Source organism: Canis lupus, chromosome 1 (genome assembly GCF_048164855.1).
Source record: "Canis lupus baileyi chromosome 1, mCanLup2.hap1, whole genome shotgun sequence".
In the NCBI taxonomy this organism is placed as follows: domain Eukaryota; kingdom Metazoa; phylum Chordata; class Mammalia; order Carnivora; family Canidae; genus Canis; species Canis lupus.
The window spans coordinates 85,498,306-85,522,226 of NC_132838.1; the positions used below are offsets into that span (position 1 = coordinate 85,498,306).

The 23,921-nt window shown below is 35.1% G+C and overlaps 1 long non-coding RNA gene across 4 annotated transcripts in view; it reads right to left on the minus strand.

Moving 5' to 3' along the window:
* Window positions 1–661: 661 nt before the first annotated feature.
* The window catches only part of LOC140639687 (uncharacterized), a 28,131-nt gene continuing 4,871 nt past the window's right edge, over window positions 662–23,921 (minus strand). For 3 of the 4 annotated variants that reach the window (XR_012036322.1, XR_012036317.1, XR_012036321.1), the window contains 4 exons: window positions 21,431–21,705; window positions 16,452–16,516; window positions 3,303–3,357; window positions 662–1,456 (listed from right to left, as the gene is read on the minus strand). This is a non-coding gene — a long non-coding RNA (uncharacterized lncRNA). The remainder of the gene's footprint in view (window positions 1,457–3,302; window positions 3,358–16,451; window positions 16,517–21,430; window positions 21,706–23,921) is intronic. The other variant, XR_012036316.1, reaches the window with a different exon arrangement.

Genomic DNA, 23,921 nt, shown 5'->3' on the forward strand with positions numbered 1-23,921 from the left:
TCAATTCTGGAAGACTGCATCCTATGCCATATTTCTATGTCTTTCATAGAATTCCTAGGTACTTATTTCTGGAGTTATATACACGGACAAGGGTATTTATTAACTACCTCCCTCACCTGAACCTACTACTCTTTAGAGAAGCATCAAGTCCAGCGATCTTCTCATACAAACACAGTAACTGGGAATGTAAGAGAAGCTACATAAAATGGAATCTTATCCTATCTAAATGTCTGTCCTTACTCTAATTTGTTTAAATGAACCCCAAATATCTTAACAGTGAATTAGAAAAATAAAGGGTAGGTTTTCCTGGTTGATTACAGCAATTCCCTGGACTTGCCTCAATTTCTCTGTACCTGCTGTTTGTTCTCACTCCCAAACAATCTTGACCTTGTTTCAAATCTTGTGTCTGCTACTCAACCTCAAGTAAACTTCTGGTTCTATATATTTATTATTGCTACAGTCCTTTTACAGATCATAATGGCTTCTGATATTAGGCAGGAAACTGTAGAAATGGAAGAAAATTTAGACCACTGACCTCCATTACACTGTCTTCTGCATGTTTATATTCTGACATTTCAAACTAGTTTACAAATAACTTGAAGTATTGGATAAAAACTTAACAATAATATGAGTCATGAGATTTTTTTCTGGGTATCAAGTGTTCTGTGTCAGAAAAAAAAAAAAAAAAAAAACCTTTCAGAGGGTCTTAGAGAGTTCTTTATCAGCCTCAAGACTGCAGGTTCTCCGGGTCTTCTTCGTAGGGTTCTGGTGATCACTCTAGAATGGTTGGTGCAGTCTCAGGCATTTATGGAATCTTCAGAATTGAAAGGTCATAACATTTAAAGAACATTATGAGTTAATAGGATCAAGAGTCATAGATACTTTTCCCGAGACTTTTACATACCAGGTCTTCTGGCTGGCATTACCTACAAAAAAGATACACTCAGTGCCCTAAGCCTGAATATTATTTAATAGAGTCTCTCAGTGCTACCCTTCTTTCTTTCTTTCTCTTTTCTTTTTCTCTTTCTTTCTTTTCTTTCTTTCTTTCTTTCTTTCTTTCTTTCTTTATTTTTTTCCTTCCTTTTTTTGAAAGCATCTTTCAACTAACATCTTCTTTCATGAATGGAAGTCTTTTTATTTTATTTAAATTCAGGTAGGTAAACATTTAGTGTATTATTAGTTTCAGGGGTACGAGTACTACTCTTCTTGATGATGGAATACAGTTGGAGAGTTTTTCCTTCACCTGTAGGCCTGGGTCTGGATGATTCTTACATTGGCAGTCCCAAGTCACATAAGCTATAATCTCAAGCTTCTCATTTCCCATTTTGATGTTTTTTGCAACAGATTCAATATTATCTTTGTGTTTCTCCAGTGTTTTATTGAGGGGAGGATATTTAACCTTTCATATGCTTTTCAAATGTTGACACAAAAGATGTGTTTCATAATCAAACTTCACCTATGGAGACAAAATGGGTTAGTCCCTGTTCTCTGGAACCACTTCCTATAGTCATCCAACTCCCACCCCCCATCATAGAGATCTGCATAACTTTGAGGGCTGCCTATTCTCAGTGACTTGCTTCCTGGGTTTACTATTCAGACTTGGTCTTTCTATTGGTTAAGTTCTCAGATTGAAATACTGAGACTGGGATCCCTGGGTGGCGCAGCAGTTTAGCGCCTGCCTTTGGCCCAGGGCATGATCCTGGAGACCCGGGATCGAATCCCACATCGGGCTCCCGGTGCATGGAGCCTGCTTCTCCCTCTGCCTGTGTCTCTGCCTCTCTCTCTCTCTCTCTGTGACTATCATAAATAATAAAAAAAAAAAATACTGAGACTTCTGTCTTTACGACTCCTAACTGCCTCAAGTAGCTCATATTAGAACTTACACCCTGGCACAGACTACTTTGAGAAGTATTTAGGTAATTAAGAATTATATAGGCAAGTGACATCAATGACAAGGAGCATACACATGACAAAATTTCATAGATCCTACCACCACACCCAAAGCCATCACATTACCATATCAAAGGTCATGAGTATAAGTTTTCCTGGTATGGAAAGGCAATAGGAAAGACTGGATGAATTCACTTTGGACTTCCCGTGCTGACTAATAACCCCACTTGGCATCGATACAAGGGTGTATTACTTGCTAGGGATGCCAGAACAAAGTGCCACAAATTGCATGGCTTAGACAAAAGAAATATACTGTTTCAGAGTTAAAACTGGTAGTCTAAAATCAAGGTGTTGGCAGGACTGGTTCCTTTCAAGGGTTATGAGGTAAGAATCTGTTGTAGGCCTCTCTCCTTGGCTTGTCAATTGCTGTCTTCTCCTTATGTCTCTTAATATTGTCTTTCCTCTACGTGTGTCCGTTTCTCTATTTAAATTTCCCCTTTTTGTATGAATAACAATTCCGTTGGATTAGGGCCCACCCTAATGGTCTCATTTTAACTTGATTAATTCTGTAAAGATCCTATTTCTAAAATAGAATCACATTCTGAGATGCTGAGAATTATGACTACAACATACTTTTTTTTTTGTTTTTTGTTTTTTGTTTTTTTTTTGTAGGGTGTAGGGAACAAAGTTCAGTCCATAACAAAGAATATAAAATAATTTAAGTGGGCACCCCCCCATATACTCATATAGTCCATGGTTACTAAGAGACAAATTGATACTACTGTTGAGTCAGATGGGTCAATCATTTATCTTATCCCCAGATTAGGAATTAAATCTGTGTTAAAATGTACAGATAGGCTGAGAAGTATTTTCCTAATTGGCAGCCATAAGAAAAATTATACAAGCAGTAATACTATTTGATCTTGTGTACCTGGTGTTTTTAGTGCGTAAGATGCTAGGCTAACAGTTGAGGTTTTCAGCTGATAGAAAGGTAGAAGATATTCTCAATTAGAATTATTTCCCACACTTTTACTTAATAGCATTGCTACTGTATGATTCTGGTGTTACAACTCCTGTTTCTAGGGCTAGGTCTCTCTATACTGAAGCAATAGTCTAGAGCCTTTAGTAACAGAAATATATATGTATAGAGAAGTTAAAACATAGCTAAGTATCTGTACTATTTTTACTTTTTGTGTGACCCTGATTATTTGATATTTTAATAAAGATAGCGTTTAGAAATTAAATTTGAAATAGAAATTATACTAAACTCCATTGCATACAGCATGAAAGAGAATTGAGGAGCTTAGCCATTCAACTTCTACCTCCTTCATACTAAATCATCTTGCTATTCACATTAACCTTGAAGATCAATTACCTTTAAGCCAGTAGTTCTCAATTTTGTGTTTTCTTACCTTCAGTGTTCTTAGTACATAATTGTGTCACATCAATAGAACAGGGAGGCATGCCCTAAGGAGTGATTGAGAATTGCTGCTCAATATACTGATAGTAACATCTCATATGGGTACAAATATATATATAATTGCATATTTATGTATATATACAAATATAACTATTATTTCAATGAAGGAAACATGAGAACTGAAGTTGCTCTTTTGTTTACATTTCAGTGTTGTAAATGTGTGATTATTTATATCCCACCTGATCAGAAAAATGATTTGAGGTAGCCTATACAATGAAATTAGTCCAACAATAAAAAGGTAACCAAAAAAATTGGAATAAAGGAAAAGTAAGATAAGTAAAATAATATAGCAACTAGCATTACATTACTATGCAAAATACGTGACAATGACATTCTATTAAAGAAAGATTTAATCCAAACATTCAAGGATGATTTATCATTAGAATGTCAGGCAATGTGTCACTGTACTTAAGAAAAAAATACATATCTTGATAGATGTCATAACAACATTTTTTAAAAGATTTTATTTATTTATTTATTTATTTATTTATTTATTTATTTATTTTTATTTTTTTTTTTTTTTGAAAGGGTGAGAAAGAGAGCACAAGTCTGAATAGGGGCAGAGGTAGATGGAGAAGCTATTCCCCACTGAGTGGGGAACCCACCACAGAGCTCGATCTCAGGACCCTGAGATCATGACCTGAGTCAAATGCAGATGCTTAACTTAATGAGTCACCCAAGAGCCCTATAACAACACTTATAAAGTTCAACATTTTTTGTGATTACAAACTTTTAAAACACTAGGCATAGAAGTGCTTTTCTAGCACAACAAAACCTGTGTATTTAAAGACATCATATATGTAATGAACAAATTTTAGGATATTTCACCCCTTGCTAGTTGCTTTTTTATTTAACTTGCTTCTCTGACTTGTCAGGAATTCCACATTTGGAACTCTCTAGTTTACTTTCCAACCTTGGAACTCAGAACTCATTGATACTATTCAATCAATAATATTCCCTCTTTTGGTCATGTCTGTTACTTTTTGAGGCTAGAAGAGTTATATACTTTCCAAGAAGATAGTCATTCAAAATAATCTCCAATTTGCTAATGGGCCTACAGAAAATTTATGAAAAACTGAACATTTTAAATTGATTTGAACAATTCCTTATTTGTAAACTATCTTCATGGTTTGTTTCTCAATTTGTGTATGCATTTTATATTCTTTTTACAAGAATATGAATATGTGCTGTATGTGTATGTGCAAGTATCATGTGCATAGGGAAATGTCTAGGAAGACATTTCTCAGCATTAAAATTATATGATTCTCATCAGAGAGGGTGACAAAAAATGCGAGACTCCTAACTCTGGGAAATGAACAAGGGGTAGTGGAAGGTGGGGTGGGCAGGGGGATGGGGTGACGGGCACTGAGCAGGGCACTTGATGGGATGAGCACTTGGTGTTATACTATATGTTGAACTCCAATAAAAAATATACAAAAAATCTGCAAAATAAGTAATTCAGTACAAGCTGTGCATGCCATAACTTAATTCTCTGATGCTACAATTATTATTTGGCATAACTTAGAAATGGAAAGATGGGGTGGGGGGAGATTAATCATAGAAGAGAGACAACTGACCTGAGAAGATTAAGATTGAGGACACCACCTCCTGGGACGCCTGGGGGGCTCAGCAGTTGAGCATCTGCCTTTGGCTCAGGGCGTGATCCCAGAGTCACAGGATCAAGTCAATCAAGTCCCACATTGGGCTCCCTGCAGGGATCCTGCTTGTCCGTCTGCCTATGTCTCTGCCTCTCTCTCTGTGTGTCTCTCATGAATAAGTAAAATCTTTAAAAAAAATAAAATTCTCAAATGTTGTTTATGAGTACTTTTTTATTTTATTATCAGAGCATTATTAGAAGTATTAAGAATATAGAGTCTAGTAGGATATTTCTGACATAGAGTATTCATCTCTGATCAATAGATCAGATAGATCCCTATAAAGTAATTTGGGGGAAGAAAGATACAAATGGAAGAAACTAGCATAATTTGGGGTCCTTGAGATTACAAATAACAATGACAGTTCTTGGGATCCCTGGGTGGCGCAGCGGTTTGGCGCCTGCCTTTGGCCCAGGGCGTGATCCTGGAGACCCGGGATCGGATCCCACGTCGGGCTCCCGGTGCATGGAGCCTGCTTCTCCCTCTGCCTGTGTCTCTGCCTCTCTCTCTCTCACTGTGTGCCTATCATGAATAAATAAAAAAAAAAAAAAAAAAAAAAAAAAATAAAAAAAAAAAAAATAAAAAACAATGACAGTTCTTAATATAGTTTCTAATAAGTTGTGAAAACTAGGTCATTATGTCTCTATCATGGCTATGAATCTCAGTTCTATTGACAGCTTTTTTTTTTGCATTTTTTTATTTTGTTTTGTTTTATTTTATTTTATCTTTGCTTGTTTTAGTGTTTTGATTTCTTTCCTATTTTGAGTGTTCAGACCTTACCTTATAAATACTAAATCAGAATCTCAAATTATGATACTAAGTGATTAAAAATTTTAAATCTCCAGTATTCTATGGAGATACATATGACGACAGAAATATGTTTTAAAACATGTTATTTCAAAACAATTCTTAGGCACAATATAAATTAAATAAATTATATCTAAACTATATGTATGTCTAAACAACTCAAAGCTTTGAATAAAAATCATATCAAAAAAAACTAACAAAGTAATTGCCTATGATGAAGGATTGATAATGGGCCTTGGAATCAGAGATACAGAGGAAGAAATGACATAAAATAAAATAATAAAGAAATTGTGTATGAGTTAGCATTTGTGGTAAAGACTGGGTCATTTACCCACACCATTGCCTTCTACTGAACGCAATGAAATACTGTATCTTTTAGACTCCATATGAGTAGTTTGCAACCATGAGAGTGAGTTCTGGATGATGAAATGTAGTAGAAATGAAAAATAGCACTTTTAGGCCTGATCATTATACCTTGTACATAATCACCCCCTGTTCTCTTTTCTTGCTCTTCTGAATTCAGCAGCATCACAGATGAAAAGATCTTGGATACCTGAGTTACCACATAGAATCTGCCTGGCTCATCACACTGGGCTGTTGACTAGGTGAGAAATAATCATTTAAGCTGTTAAGCTTGAGATGTTACGTCGTGAGAGTACCTAGCAATAATCACTCTCAACAGGAGGATGATGGGGTGGTATGAAGAATATGACTTAAAAAAAAATTTCTGTTTCTGTGGGAGAAATACAAAAGAAAGAAAAAGAAAAACAAAAGAGAAAAAGGTCCCATGTATGAATATTTTACAAAGCCACCATACAAACCAATGTTCATATGTCTTATTGTATAAGCAAGAAGCAGAAAAGAGAATTCTATTTAAAAGGTTCACAAGTTCAAAGTATCCACGTTGGAGTAACTGGAACCAAATATCTCTTTTTGCTATTAAAAACTAGATAGCAGAAATAAGAGTTGTTTTTCAGATATTGGAACATACAGCACTGGAATATGACACTTAAGGCAAGAAAATGGAGATGGAAGCCAAGGTTACCTCATTTCCTGTCTAAAAGCACTTCCTGGGCCATGGCGCTGGAAGGAGAAACCCAAGGGGAGCAGGGTTGTCTTGTTGGATTGAGAAAACAGAAATTACTGTTGGGGAAGCCTATGCCAGCTGGTCATGCAAGGCAGCATACTGTAAAGAATGGCAGAGGGATCCTTTTGAATATTGGCTGCATGTTAAACTGCACACAAAGGAGTAACCTCCATCAAGCTAAGCAGGTGAAAATTCTAGGAAGCTCTATGCTGGATAATTCAGAGATCACACAGGTCTAGAAGTCATTTGGATAACTGGAGTATTCAGAGCAGACTCATAAAATGCTTCATAGCAGAGATGAACTACCATAGAGTAAAGGCTATTTTAGACTTTCCCTAACAAAGCCTAAAAACAAGTGACAAATGGACCAACATAATCAAAACTAAAATGTACATTATCTCCAAATTTACCTATAGATTAAATCAATCTCAATCAAATTCCCATCAGACACCTTATAGAAACTGAAAAGTACATTTCTAAATACGTGTGGAAATGCAAAGAACTTTGAATAACCAAAATAATTTTGAAAAATAAGGGCAACTTTGGAGATTTGCACCACTTAAATTCAAGATTCATGATAAAGGTCAAAAGTCATAACAATGTAGCATTAGCGTAAAGATAAAAGAGAAGTGAATGAGGGGTCCAAGGCTGGCTTGGTCTGTGGATCATGTGACTCTTGACCTCAGAGTTCTGAGTTCAAGCCCTGTGGTGGGTGTGGTGATTATTTAAAAATTAGATCTTTATATATATTAATGGACCAGACTAGAGAGACCAGAAATAGAACCATATACATAAAGCCAATTGCCATTTGACATAGTTACCAAGGCAATTCAATGGGGGTAGAGATACTCTTTTCAACAAATTGTGCATTTTTACACAACAAATTGTGTATTTGGCATAGCCAAATACAAATAATGAAATGAACTTTAATTTTTACAATAAACTGCTAGCAGTATCATTTTCCTCACTTAAAAGTGCATTATCTCTGAGGGTGGGACATACATACTTTTTGCACAAAAATGATTTTTAAAAATTTTTAACACAAAAAAATCACTTAAAGTATTTTTTTTAATTTATTTATTTATGATAGTCACAGAGAGAGAGAGAGAGAGAGAGAGAGGCAGAGATACAAGCAGGCTCCATGCACCAGGAGCCTGATGTGGGACTCGATCCCGGGTCTCCAGAATGGCACGCTGGGCCAAAGGCAGGCGCCAAACTGCTGCACCACCCAGGGATCCCCCACTTAAAGTATTTTTAAGGATGATCATAAAAACTAACTCAAAATGAGTCATAGACCTAAATGTAAACCCCCACTTATAAAACTTTTAGAAAAAAAATTAGGAGAAATTGATTTTCAGTTTGGCAAAGATTTCTTAAAGAGGACAAAGAACACACAGAATTGAACTTCCAATTTCCAGTCCACCATATAAAAAAGTTTGGAAGTCACCACTGTATTCTAACAAGTAAAAAGTGAACAAACTAAAAAGTCAACAGCTCTTCTCAGATCTCTAAGAGAAGTGAGGTTACATGAAAACTACTATCCCTAGAATTGGAAAGACAGATGAATTTGAGTGATGGAAATCCACTAGCAGAACACTCTGCAGGAGCAGTACTGGGGGAGGGAAAAGTGAACTTTGACAACGTTCTGGAAGCTCAATGTGGACAAGTCTAAGAGACAAAAACTCCATAGGGACCAGTCACGGCAACCCCCCACCGCCACCAGCCACATACATTTTACGTGTTTTATCTCGAAGTTTTACCAGGTTCTCACAGAAACTATTTTGATATACCTCAGTGCATTGTTTTTAATATCAGCCCTCAGGAGGATTTAACCGCAGCCTAATCTTCTGGGCTTTTAACAGAGCCTAAATGACATCAGGGAAACAAAATACTCAATCCCATTCCATTCGAGCCATCCTGTCCCACCTAAAATTATAAATATCTGACCCTCCATAGGATTGAACAAGTACAGGTGGATATTTACCATACTTTTATTTGCTCATCCATTCAACAAATATTTATTGTATATCTGATGTATCATAGGTACTACATTGAGTGAAGATATAGCAGCAAAGAAATACAGTTCTTGTCCTCATAGACTTGATATTCTAGTGTAGAAGAGAGACAGCAAATAGGTAAACAAACAAATGCATTATGTAATTTTACGTGTTAAAGTTTTCCATGAGGAAAAATCAATTAAGTTAAAAACAATAATGCATGAAATGAATTATGAAGTTTTGCCTTTGCAAATGAACTATGTTAAGTTTGATATGCCTATGGAAATGAAGGTGCACAAAGGCAAAATTCCATTTGGAGAGTAAAAACATAAAGTGACTAAGAAAAAACAAAGCCTTGAAATAAGTAAGCCATTGAAGTAAATTGGATTAACTATGTGATTTTGCTGTTTAGATATCTTGTGATAGGGTGTTCAAGTGAAATTACTGTGTTTGCACTGAAATCTTAGCAAGTTCTATAGAGTTTTCAAAGGCTAGGTCCTTAGACACCGAGATAGACAACAACATTGAAATATAAGAAGAGATAATACCAAGTCAAGCACATTGGTGTGGTGACAAAAATCTAAGTTCTCCTATTTCTCAACACACACACACACACACACACACAGAGAGTCAACATTTTGATGAGCCACATGTATGAAATTACTAATAAAAATAGGCTAATTATGAGATTCATTAAAAAGTTTTGTTTTTGTTCTAAAGATTTAGAAAGTTCTGCAAATAATAAACATGAGGTCTGCTGTTTGTATTGATTAGAATGTTTTAATTAGTATGTTTTCAAGTATGAAGGGGAAAATGAATGAAACAAAACAACTAAAAGACCAAAATGAACACATTATTGGACAACTAATTTTTTTAGGTACCAGGTAAAGCACTTTTGCATATTATCTCAATGCAAAGAGGATAAAAAATAAAATAATAGCACACATATCAGTGAATTTTTGTAAATCTAAGCATTTCTTCCACTTAGTATTAATAAGGGGTAAAATGAAGGCAAAATCTGGATGTTTTTAAGTGACATTTATTTCTATAAATGTGTCCTACTGGGACAATGGGGCCGTAGGATCCAGTTCTCAGTCCCAGGGCTTATAGCTGCTTTTAAGTTCTCACAAACTTCTTCTTTTGATTGCATCATCTATTTTACTGCATAAAAACAGATTTTATCTTGAAAAACTTAGAAGTTTAAAAAAAAGACAACTGTCAATATCAATTTCTGAAGAACAGAAATATTCAGTGAAACTTTGCTTTAATTCAGATATGTCTTCATAACTATATAACCCCCCAAGACGGACCATAGAGACTAGATCAGATCTGGGTATAATGTGCTGAATTTTGGCGCAGAAATGAAGAGTAAAATATTTGTCTCCATGGGGACAGATCCATTACTGCACTTTTCAAAATGTCAAGGTTACATTTGAAAAGTAGTTGCAATTTTCTCCCATTTCATAAAGATAATTCTCTGCTTGTACTTCACACATAAAAATCTGTGACTTAATGAAAAATTGTCTTCATAGTATTAGGATAATAATCCCAACCTGACATGGTTTGGAGTAGAACGTATTTTTTTCTTAATCTCCAGATTCCAGGGAAGTAAAAACATAGTATTGTCCATGATTTAGTAGTATTTTCTCATTTTGACCACTTCAGTTTTGTAGGAGGTCATAGTTTGTTTCAGAAACCTTGTCAAAGAAATTTCTTTGGTAAACATTAGTCCATAAAAAAGGAAAGCAGATTCCTATACGTTTGAGGTATACATATCAGCCAACCTTGGGCAAGTTCAATTTTACTAGATAAAAAATTTACATTTATGTATATTTGATATGCTTTAAATAAGTCCTGATTGTATATGCAATGAGAGTGCAGCTAAACAGTGCAGTATACTTTTACAGCTGTTAAACCATCAAACTTTATTGTGGTGCAAATGTTAAAAATATTAGTAGCTATTTGGAGATAGATATTAGATAGTAGTATTTAATGAGATTCATTGGCAAGTACAAAATAAAATTCTAATAAATAATTTTAAGGAAAATTCTTTAATTTCAGTTTATTTATTAGAAATCTTAATATAACAAATATTTTTAAAAACTCACTTAAGGCAATTCTGGAGGATGGCCAGTTGTAGAAAATCAATAACTAGAAGCGTTAAGTTAAAATTTCTATCATCATACTAGGGCTCAAGAGGATATATGGACAAGATTTTAAAAGATTGAAGTAGTTTTGCAGATGTCAACAAGTAATTTGCCTTTATGATGGGCAATTATTTTTAGTCCATAAACCATTTGTACAGAAGAAAGCACAACAAATATGGCCTTTCCTTGCAGAAAATCAACAGTATCTTTGTAAGAAACATTAAAACATGAAACATCATTTAGATTCAACTAAGTATTACATTTTCTGTATGTTAAGAAACAGACATTTTTCACATGGATTGTCTTATGTCATCTTCACAATTACTTTGTAAAGATTAGATTTATAGAGACTAAGGAACTTGTTCAGAATCTCAGCAAATTGATGGTCGATGTGAACTTTAAATGCGCTTTTCTACCCCAAGTATAGTATTTTTCCACTCGCTCGCTCAAATAATTATAGCTTCATTTGGACATCTCAATAAATCTCTTATTTGTTTAGTAAATATCTACTAAATTTCTAATATTCCTAATATCTCTGTGTTACTTAGTAGAGATGTAAGAGTTACCTTGACTGAACTCAAGTAAATTTTGTTCTTCTGCATGTAATATGTTGTTTTATTCTGGCTGCTTTCAAAACTTTCAAATTAATCATATATTTGACTGTATGTCCCTAGGTGCTATTTACTTTGCATGTACCATCCTTGTGTTCCAATAAGTTGAATCTGAAATTTGTTTCTCACCAAATTAGAGAAATTTTACGCTACATTTCTTCATATATTTATTTTGTCCCTTTATCTTTTTCTCTCCTGGAACTGTAATTGCATATATGTTAGACCATCTTCAGTTGTAGTTTCTCTGAGTCTGTTCATATTTTGCATTTTATTGTCTCTGTTATCCAGTGTAGCTAATTTATATTGATCTGTCTTAGATTTCATTCACTTTATCTTCAATATGCTGTTAATCCCATTAGATACACTTTTTATTTTGGATTGCATTTTTCACTTTTTTCTTTTTTATTCTCCAATAGCTTCTATTCCGTTGCTGAGATTTCTTATATTCATCATCAATGTATCTCCATATCCATGGAGATAATTATAGTCGTTGCTTTAAAATCTGTCTTGATTCCAAACTCTTGATCAGCTTTAGTTTTGTCCTCATGGATTATTTTTTCCATTGAGTGTGGTATTTTTCTGTTTCTTTGAAATTTGAATAATTTGGATTTTGGTTCTGGATGTTGTGAATTATACATTGTTGAGTTTCTAGATTATGTTATATACTTCCAAAGAAGATTGATTGATTGATTGATTGATTGATTGATTTTTTTTTTTTTGAGTGGTTATCTTGGCAGAACTAAATTGCCATTTTTTTCTAGGTGGTGCATGGCAAGTTCAGTCAGATATTTAGGTATAATGTGTTTCTACCTTATCTCTTTTTTTTTTTTTTTTTTTTTTCTACCTTATCTCTTTTTAAAGATCCTCTCCCCATTTGACTCTGACCCCTCTTAATTTTTCAGCTATGTAGTTGTCCCAGATTCTGCCTTTTTTGGCTCATCAGTCCAATGAGAAAGTCTTATCACTTTCATATGTTACTTGTACAGCATTGCACTAATGATGTCTGCCTTCAGGCTATGAGTGATAAAACCAGGAAGCTTACCTACGATTGTTCTCTTCTACCAAATATTTTTTTTGAAATGGATCTTCTACCAAATATTGACTTATCTATAACAACTGCCTGCTTTGCTTCAGTCTTCAGAAGTCTTGGATCTTCTACGAAATATTGACTTATCTATAACATCTGCCTGCTTTTGCTTCAGTTCAGCCCTTAGATAGTCATTGCTTTTTACATATTACTCCGTAGTTCATGGAATCATACAATATGTGTGAAACCAGCTTTGTAGCTGCTTCTTTTATTTAGCATAATGCTTTAAAATTAATTTGTGGGGGCACCTGAGTGGCTCCCTGGTTCAGCATCTGTCTTTGGCTCAGGTCATGATCCTGAGGTCCTGGGATAGAGTCCTGCATCACACTCCCCTCAGGGAGCCTGCTTTTCCCTCTATGTTTCTGTTTCTCTCACATGAATAAATAAAAATCTAAAAATAATTAATTTGTAATATTGTATATATCAGTAGATCATTCCCTTATGTTTGTATTCTTTTACTACAAGTAGTATTTGCTGTATGAATATGCCACAATTTGTTAATCCATTAAATATTTAATGAACATTTGGGGTATTTTTAGTTTGAGCTATTATGAATAAAGTTCTTTAAAACTTCAGAGAGAAGATGTTGGATGAAAGTATATTTTTGTATTTTTTTAAATTACTTATATGTGTTACATACAACTTAAACTATCAAAAAAATTTTTTCATAAATGATGGCATCATTTTATATTCCCATCAATAATGTTTGAGATTTCCTATAGATCCACATTCTCACTTCATGTTATCATTCTTTTAAACTTTAATCATTCTAGCAATTATGTGGTATTGTCTCATGATTTAAATTTGCATTTCCCTAATTACTAATACTGTTGAGCATATTTTATCATCCGTATATTTTTGTCTTTCAAGTCTTCTGACCAATTTAAATTTTGTTATCTTAATATTGTGTTAGAAGGATTCTTTACATATTCTAGATATGAATCCTCTTTGGATATATGGTTTGCAAATATTTTCTTCCAAACTGTGGTTAGCCTTTTATTTTCTTATCAGTGTATTTTTCAGAACAATAGTTCCTGATCTTGAAAGTGTTGAACTTGACAGTTAAAAAAAAATACTTTGTACTTTTTAAAATTAAACTTTGTAATACAGAGCAGTTTAGGTTCATAGCAAAATTGAGCAGAGGTACAGATTTCTCACATACCCTCATCCCCTCCTCCCTCATTATAAGCATTTGCCCACTGGAGTGGTATATTTGTTTCAATCTATGAACCTACATCGGCACATCACTATCACTCAAAGTCTACCCTTTATGATTCACTCTTGGTATTGTGTATTCTGTGATTTTGTACTAATGTATAATATCCACTGTTATACTTATGTAGGTGTATGTATATATCCACCATTATAGTATCATACAAAATAGTTTCACTGCCTAAAATAATCCCTGTTGTGTGTATTTATCTTTCCCTCCCCCTTAACTTCTAGAAGCCACTGATCTTTTTCTAGTAAATATTCTGGTCTCTGGTTGTATCACAGTTTATTTATCTATTCACCTTCTGAAGGATATCTTAGTTGCTATCAAGTATGATAATTATGAACAATACTGCTATACATTTGTATATAAGTTGTTCTGTAGACATTGTTTTAAACTTGTTTAAAATTTGTTTGGGGAAATACCAAGTTCCCTAAAAAAACTTTTACTATTTCTTGCCAAGCAGGTTCACTGGCAAAGAATTTCTTTAATTTTTGTTTGACAAAGTATTTCTTCACATTTAAAAGATAATTTTGTAGGGAACAGAATTATAGATTGATGGTTTTTTTCTCCCCCACAATACTTGAACATTTCGTTCCACTCTCTTATTAGCATGGTTTTCTGAGAACTTGCATGTAATTCTTATCTTTTCTCTCTAAGATTTTTTTTTTCCTTCTGGCTCTTTTCAGAACTTTTTCTATATCTTTGATTTCTGTAATTTGAATATGATATGCTTTGATGTAGTTTTTTGGCATTTATCCTGCTTCATGTTCTTTTTTTTTTTTTTAAGATTTATTTGAGAGAGAAAGAACATGAGTGAGAGGGGCAGAGGGAGAGGAAGAGAGAATCTCAAGCAGACTCCATGCTGAGTGGAGAGCCTGAGGAAGGGCTCAATCTCAACAATCTTGAGATCATGACCTGAGCCAAAACCAAGAGTTGGCAGCTTAACTGACTGCACCACTCAGGTTCCCCTGTTTCATGTTCTTTGGGCTTTCTAGATTTGTGATTTGGTATCTGGCATTAATTTCAGGAAGTTTTCATGGTTTCAAATATTTCATCTATTCCTGTCTCTTCTTCTGGTATTTCCAGTACTTATATGGTATACCTCTTGTAATTTATTCCACAGTCTATAGATATTCTGATGTGTGTTTTTTGTTTGTCTGTTTGTTTATTTGTTTGTTTTCAGTCTTTTTCTCTTTGCTTTTTCAGTTTTGGAAGTTTTTATTCTGTATCCTCAAACTCAGAGTTTCTTTAGTCAGATGTATTAGTGTCTTGTCTATAATAAGCTCATCAAAGTCATTCTGTATTTCTGTTAGAGAGGTTTTTGGGTTTTGTTGTTGTTGTTGTTGTTTTATCTCTAGCATCGCTTTTTGATTCTTTCTTAAAATCTCCAAATCTCAGTTTACATTGTCCATCTGTTCTTACATATGGTTTACTTTATCCATAGAGCCCTTAACATATTAATTAGTTGTTTTAAATTCCTGATCTGATAATTCCAACATCCTTGCCATGTCTGGTTCTTATGCTTGCTCTGTAACTTCAAATGGTGTTTTTGCCACTAGGTATACATTATCTTTTTTTTTTTTTTTTTTTGATAACATCATGATAACATGATGTAACAGGTTAAAGGAACTGCTGTAAATAGGCCATTGACAATATGGTGGTTAGGTAGGGGGAATGGAAACATAGTCCATGGTTAGGTTCTAGTCTTTTAGTGAGTATGTGCCTCTGGAATGTGAAATTCATGAGTGTTTCTCAGGTTTTTCACACCCCTAATGTGGGAGAGGCTAGCAGAGTGAGCTGGATTTTGGTATTTCCCATCCCCAGGTCAGTTAGGCTGATAATAACCTGGGATCTTAGGCTTCAGTTAACCAGCTTGCCCTACGGAAAGGCCTCATTCAAAGACTAGAATGTTTTGGAGTATTTCAAACTTTTACTTCTCAGTGCCAGAAGCACAAGGGGAATTTTCTCTGACATTTATTGTGAGATTCTGGTCAATCTCACAAAACTGTAGGGACCTCTCTACTTCCCCATCTTCCCATGAAGATTTTAACTCTCAGACTTGTCTACACTGAGCCTCTAGCAATTCCTCAATTATGTTTCATATTTTCCTATCCCAGCACAAGTATCCAGGGCTATTCCTCTCCTAATCTCTGCTCTAGTAACACCCACCTCCCTGTATTCACCTGTCTGCCTCTTCAGTCTGGACAGCAATGATTTGCCCTGTGTCCTCCTCACTCTTACAGATTTAAGATTGGTTAGGTTCTCAGTCTGTTCTCTTTGTGGTTGTTAGCAAGGAGTGGCAACTTCCACGCTCCTTTCATGTACAACTGAAAAACCAGAAGTCCACCTAGTTTCTTGTATAGAATAATTCAGAAAACACAGAAATAGTTATAAGCTTGTCAAAATTATATAGAGCCACTAATAGAAAAAAGGTACTTGAATGGGTATTTTGTGATTCTTATAAACCAAATTACCTAATATGCTGAATTTGTATCAAGCTTTCTGGAACTTTAACCAGTTCACATATTCCTCCTAAGATCTGGAAAAAAACAAAGATGCTGCTATTACCAACAATTATTAACCTTGTATTAGAAGTCTTGGCTAACATTACAAGATACAAAAATAAAACTTACCAAAGCAGAGGGTCTCCACATCATTGTGATGACTCCAAATGCTTTCAGGTGTCTAAGTAAAGACACTTTCTTGTCAAGAGTAAACTTGACACCTGATACCATCCTATAGTTTTAGATAGTGATGTTGCTCCTGCTGCTCATGATCTTTTATAGACAAATCTTCTATCTAGAAAATTCTAAAAAACTAAAAATTTGGGAGAACTTTGTGGTTGATTTCATTTGTCATCAACACCTGAAATGGACTCATAAGAATCTGTTTATATTCTTTATTCCATTTAGTATTAAAATTCATATATTTTTGCTGCAGAATTATTCATGTGTGCTTCCTCAGAACCCATGATAGGTATTATGTGACATAAAGTATATGATCATTGTTACTTCAAATTCTGAATTCCATGGTATCTATGACTCAGGATTTCATATAAAGAACCTATTAAACACTTATCAATAGTATTTTTTTATAATCTTCAAAATAGTACTATGAGATACTCATATTACCATTTAACAGATGAGAAAAGTGAGTGGCAGAGAGGTTAAATATCTAAGGATACACAGCTTATAGGTAGCTGAACTGAGCTTTAACCCTGGAGACTTGAGTCCAAAGCTCACTGTCTATTGCTTCTTTCACTAATGGTGGGGAGTGGAGGGGTGGGCAATATTTTCTTGTCAACCCTACTCAACCCTAAGGTAACTGTACCTTGCTCCTTATCAGTAAATTGGAAGAGAACTTTATTCATTTAAAATTTCGAATCTATACCATGCTACTACAATAGAAGGCCCTTTTATATTATCTATCTATCCCAATCATTCTGCTCTGTTTGTAATATTGAATATTGTTTTCTAGGTGAAACTTCCCTTCTTGACATACCTAAGCTAGTTTGATCTTTCTATCCCTCTGTGAATGTTACTGTTTTGTTTTTTGCTTTCTCTTATACCTCAAAAAAAAAAAATCATCTAAGTGTTCAACAAAGCAATGTTTATATTTCTTTAACCTCCTATTTAAACTATCTCAGTAGTTTTTAACTCTCATTTTCTGGCTTGTACATAAAGGAACCCCATCTTGAAAGGTTCTATTCTTTTTTTTTTTTTTTTTAAGATTTTATTTATTCGAGAGGGGGAGAGAGCAGCAGAAGGAGAGGGAGAAACAGGCTCCCTGCAGAGTAGGAAGCCCAACGTGGGGCTCAGACTCAGGCCTCTGGGATCATGACTTGAGCAGAAGGCAGTTGTCTGACCAAGTGAGCCACCCAGGTGCCCCCAGGTGACTATTTCCTCATCAGCTGGTGAGCTCTGAGACTTGTTTGTGCTTGATGTCTAAGAGCCAAGGTCAAAGAGACTGTAGAGTATTCCATGGAATCTGGAAATAAGCTCACTTTCTTCTTAGTGACAGCACAAATTTTACTCATACCAGGCCTGCCTAACAATACAGAACCTTCAGCCCATTGAAAAGAATTTTGTTCTACTCCTGGCAATTTCAGAAGTTAGAATATCACAAGGAGTCACAAACAGGTCTGATACACAGGATGTTGCTCTTGTTAGGCTTTGCCCAGTTGATTGTAAGCTCTTGATAGACAAGGACTGCTAATTCTATCTTGCATGTTTGTTTTTTATTCAGGAATTGAACAGTATCCTGGATGTCACAGGGCTAACAAAATTTCTTTTATTATGAATTAAATATATTAGTCTAACACAAAAGGTAAATTAGTAGAGCTCAGAAAAAAGTGCTTTTCAGAATATGTGTCACTTGGTTCCTTGACAAGAGGAAAACTGCAGAAGTTATTCATTAAATGTTTGTATTCTAATTTTAGCTCCCAAGCAATCCAATGAGTAAATATGGAATAAAATACTTCCTTCATACCTAACTTATGGTAAACTTATGTTTACCATTTATAAAATAAGAGAAATTTATCAAGTTTCCAACATCTACAATGAGTTGAGCACGATAAATTTTATTAAGGGATATATATAAATATATTAAAATACATAGATGTTAATTTCAGGGTGGCTAAAATGTTTCATAAGTAGGAAAAATATGCAATATATTTTATGTATATATAAATATATATACACAGATATAAACTCATTTCAATAAAAGCATCTGCAATTGTGTGTGAATGTGTATAGAGAAGAATAAATTCCTAGAAGGAAAACAAATTTGTTATAAATAAAATAGTTACTAAGTTCAATGAAAGAATCTTCAAAGTAATAAAAATCAAAAAATAAACAGAACAATTTATATAGCCAGGCAAATAAGATTACCACCAAAGGTAGGAAGGCTATTAGTGCATAACTATGTCATAAATAAAAATGAAGTTTCAGTACAGAAGTGCAGCTTAATTCAAATTTGAAAGCAAAGGCCATCATAAAATTCCATTAGTACATGGCAACAATTGTATCATTGCATCTCTTTTAATCTGAATATGGGCTCCACTGATTATTTGTTGTTCTTACTTTTAGCAAAAGTGAGGTTTTTAGAGTTTGAGTTCAGGCATGGAGAATTTTAGTATTAGTTTTTCCTCTATAGTTAGGTGTGGTTACATATATTAATAATCTATCAAGATCTACTACTATACTTTTTTGAACAGATTGCTTCTCACATGCAAGAGTTTTGAGTAGGTACTACTTTGTTTTGCACTTCTTTCTTTTTAAAATTTGTGAATATACATTTGCATGATTCAAAATTCACAGTGATATAAAAAGGTATACACACAACAGCAAGTTCACAACTTTTCTGGAATCCATTGGAGTGCTGAAGTTGCAAGGCAGTCAACTGGTCCAAAAAAAATCTAAGAAAAGACTGGAGCCTCCAGGAAAACACAAGATAAGAACAGTGGCTTACCAGGACAGGATGCAGCTGGACAGCAAGAAGGGGTTATATGCTCCTTATTGGCAAGTCAGCTCGGGTTATTGGAAAATTGGTGGAGAATAAATGTGCATGGGAAGTGGTGAAAAATCCTGGGAACTGCAAATACCAGGAGGTCTGGCAACTGAGACCTCATAGAAAGTGAAAGTTTCTGAGAAAGTCTCCCTTGTGGTACAGAACTAGAGGAGGGAAACAGTCAGTAGCTTCTATAGAGGTGGGGGAGACACCCAAGTTTCAACGGAGACATTTCTCCTCTATCTTCCCTATAAAACTAAAAAACCTAAACCTGTAGGGGGGGATGGTCAGCACACTGGTGCTCATGGGTCACTGGTGAAAACCCATTGCAGCTAGGAGAAGGAAATAGGAAAAAAGAAACTTGAAACCTGGAGGATGGGCATAAAGGTCTAATGGACTCAGAACTCCAAAGCAAGCTCCAGGACAAAGAAGCAGATATATAGTGCCTATGTCAAACAGTTAATCAGAATAGAGACCAACTACACCTGTGGCCCCCATTCTCAAGCACACACCCCAGGAAAAGAAGCATTAAGTAATAAGTAATTTGTAAAAGACAGACCTTCACTGAGGTCCAGTATGAAGAGAACTAGTAAGATTGGCATGGAGCAAGCACTGAAATAAAAAGCCCTCTGAAAACCCCTACCCTAAACACATGGTAGTATTAGAATTTGAAACCTGTGGTAACCTGAGAGTAACCATAGCAACAGCAAATCTGAAAAACCAGGTTTAATGGGTTAAACAAATTGCTCCCCTAAGGCGGCAGGTAGGGGGGAGCCATAGTCAACAAGGAAGATGGCTTCAAGAAAATATTCAGGAATAAACTAGAAAGCATACCAAAAAAGTAAGAAAAACCAGCACATTCCTAAAAAACAGAGCAGTCATTAAAACCAAACTCAAATATGATAGAGATGTTAAAAGTACCTGAGAAGGAATTTAAAATAACTATGATTATTATGTTAAAGGCTCTTAAGGAAAAAGTAGACAGCATGCAAGACAGGTGGTTAAATTTAGAAATTATAATAAAGATTCAGATGAAAATCCTAAAAATGCATAACACAGTCACAAAAAAATGTCTTCAGTAGGCTCAATAGTAAACTGGGTACAGCCAAGGACAGAATCCATTTACTGGAAGACAGGTGTACAGAAGTCACCCAGGATAGAATGCAGACTGTGATTGAGGAGCCTACAGATGAATGAAATAAACACAATGAAGTGAGTGGGGAAGAAAAAGCCAACCTAAGTAACCATGAAATAGTGTTTTGACTGGATCGTACAAGGCTTAAGGCTAAAAGAACTAGAGGGATATTGCATTTTAGTTGGTAGACTTATTTCACATGCACCTATGGGACATATTATCAAACTGCTTTATATGAATACTAGGCTTGAACAAATAAATAAGTTTTAGGGGTACCTGGCTGGCTCAGTGGTTGAGTGTCTACCTTTGGCTCAGGTCGTGATCCTGAGGTCCTGGGATGGAGTCCCACATCAGGCTCCCTGCCGGGAATCTGCTTCTCCCTCTATGTCTCTGCCTCTCTCTGTATCTCTCACGAATTAATAAACAAAATCTTTAAAATAAATAAATAAGTTTTAGATAATGAGAGTCAGGATCTCACTATTAGAGAAAGAAAGGGGGACAAAAGGGTCAAATTAAACAGCTCTCAGTGACCAAGGCTGGAATAATTTGAGCAACAAAATAAATAGTAATGATATTAGATTATAACCCCCAAATAAAATATATATCCATGAATCTGAGGACTTCAGTTTTTAGCCCAACATGTAAAATGATTGGAAATCAATACTCTTAACCTTGAGAAGACAAAGCTAGACAAACCGAAAATCAATGACTTTCTTAGGCAAGAGAACTAAGGTTGCAGGACAAACTGCATTCCCAAAAACTGGAGAGTCAGGTGCATCCAGGGAGAGAAAGTTCCTGAGATTGGCTTACCTGGAGCAAGAATTGCCAATCAAGGATCATTTGTGCAGTGTACATTAGGAATTACCAGGTTGCATAGAGACTATGGGCTGTGAGAAGCTCCTAGAGGTTGCACGTAGAGGGGATCCCCTAATATCTTCTCAGGCTTTTCCTCCAGGAACACCGTCAGGTTTTCACTGGGAGATCTGAGAAAGCTCCTAAGGAGCTGGTCCTGGTTCTTCCACAGTTCTTAGATATTTTCTTCTATCCCATTCCATTCCATTCCATTCCATTCCATTTCCCTGGTTCTAACAGGAAAAGAGAGCAGTAGGTATTGTGAAACTCTCACAGACCCTTCCTAATCTCTAGGATGGAGGACATCACTTGAGGATGAATCTGGAAACATATCCCAATTTGGGGAAAGAAAATACACTCTAGAGAGATTCTATCTTCCCATGTCACCTAAGGCGTGGGATGGGGGGGAGCCATAGTCAACAAGGAAGATGGCTTCAAGAAAATATACTAGAAATACTAGGGCCAGAAAGACTAGTCGATAGGAGTGATCAAAGCTCTACCCTTTGAAGAGAAGCAGAAATACTTCATTGGCCAAATCCCCAAGACCGGCCTATTAAAAGAAGCACACTTGGGACACCTGGGTGGCTCAGTGGTTGAGCACCTGCCATCGGCCCAGGGTGTGATCCTGGAGTCCCAGGATCCAGTCGTGCATCAGGCTCCCTGCATGGAGCCTGCTTCTCTCTCTGCCTATGTCTCTGCTTCTCTCTCTCTGTGTCTCTCATGAATAAATAAATAAATCTTTTTTAAAAAGATGCACATTTAATCAGAAAATTAGAGTACACCCTTTTTTCTCCATAACCTATCATAATACTAACAAACCTCCAGAAGTAATAAAGGTGGATTATAGAAAAAGGGCTTCAAGACATGCACTCTCTCTAAAAACAGGACAAAAGGAAACTGAAAGCCAAGAGGAGTGGAAAACAAGATCGCTAGAGAAATGCAAAGCCTCTGGTGCTTACAAGTTAAAATGAACATTAAGTGTACCTAAACCCCTAGACAGATTAACACACATCCTCATACTAATGGCCTATTTACCTCAGTTACTATTACTTTGTGTAATGTGTCTGGTCTCAACAAAATTCACAAGGCATGCCAAAAGGCAGGAATAAACACCATCTGAAGAGACAAAGCCGTATCAGAACCAGACTCAAATATAAAAAAGATGTTGGAATTATCTCAGGAAATTTTAAGTAACAATGACTAATATGGTCATAGCTCTTCAGGAAAAAGTAGACAATGTGCAAGACCAGATGGAATGTCAGCAGAGAGATGGGAACTATAAGAAAGGAGAAAAAAGAAATGCTAGAAATGAAAAACAGATTTGGAAATGAAGACTGTTTTTGATGGGTGCATCAGTCAGTAGACTTGACACAGCTGAGGAAAGAATCCCTGAACTTGAACATAAGTAAATAGAAAATTCTCATACTACAATGCTAAAGGACAAAAGAGGGGGAAAAAAGGATAGGATGGAATGAAATGGAGTGGAATAGAGTAGAACATCCAAGAACTGGAGGACAATATCAAAAGTTGTGAAATGCGTGTAACTAGAATATCAGAGAAGAAAGAGAGAAAGGAACAGAAGAAATGTTTGCAGAAATAATAATGGTTGAGAGCTTTCCAAATTAATGATAGATACCAAACCATAGAACCAGAAGTTTAGAGAATAGGATACTCAAAATATGCATAGACACATCACAGAGTTAAACTGCAGAAAAATGAAGATAAAGAGAAAATATTGATGGAATCCAAGGATTGGGGAATACTTTCCATGCAAAAGAACAAGATAAAAATTACAGCAGACTTCTCATAAAAAAAAAAAAAAAAAAAAAAAAAAGCAAGCCAGAGTGGAATGAGATCTTTAAAATGTTGAAAACAAAGACTGCATCCATGAATTCTATATCCATTGAGATTATCCTTCCAAAGTAAAAAAGAAATACTTTCTCAGATAAACAAAAACTGGGAGAATTCCCAGACAGCAGACTTGCCCTGCAAGAAATGTTAAAAGAAGATTTTCAAGCATAAGGAAAGAGATATAGATCAGACACTTGCATTTACATAAAAGAAAGGAGAGCATCAGAGAAGGAATAAATGAAGGTAAAATAAATTCTTTCATTTGTCTTATTCTTAACTGACCTAAAGGACAATGATTTGGGGCAATGATAGTAATATTTTATGTTTATGTGGATAAATGAAACAAATAACAGCAATGTCACAAGAGAAAGGGAAGATTTGGGATACTAGGTTATAGTGTATTTGTACTATACATAAAACAGTATATTGTTATGTAAAGATGTACTTAGACAATTTTAACATGTATATTGTAAACACTAGTAAAACCTCTAAAAAAGGGGGTTTTTTTTGAAGAGGAAGTTTAAATGATAGAACCAAAAAGGAATTAAAATTAAATCATACAAAATACACAGTGAGTTTATACTGATATAAATAAGTT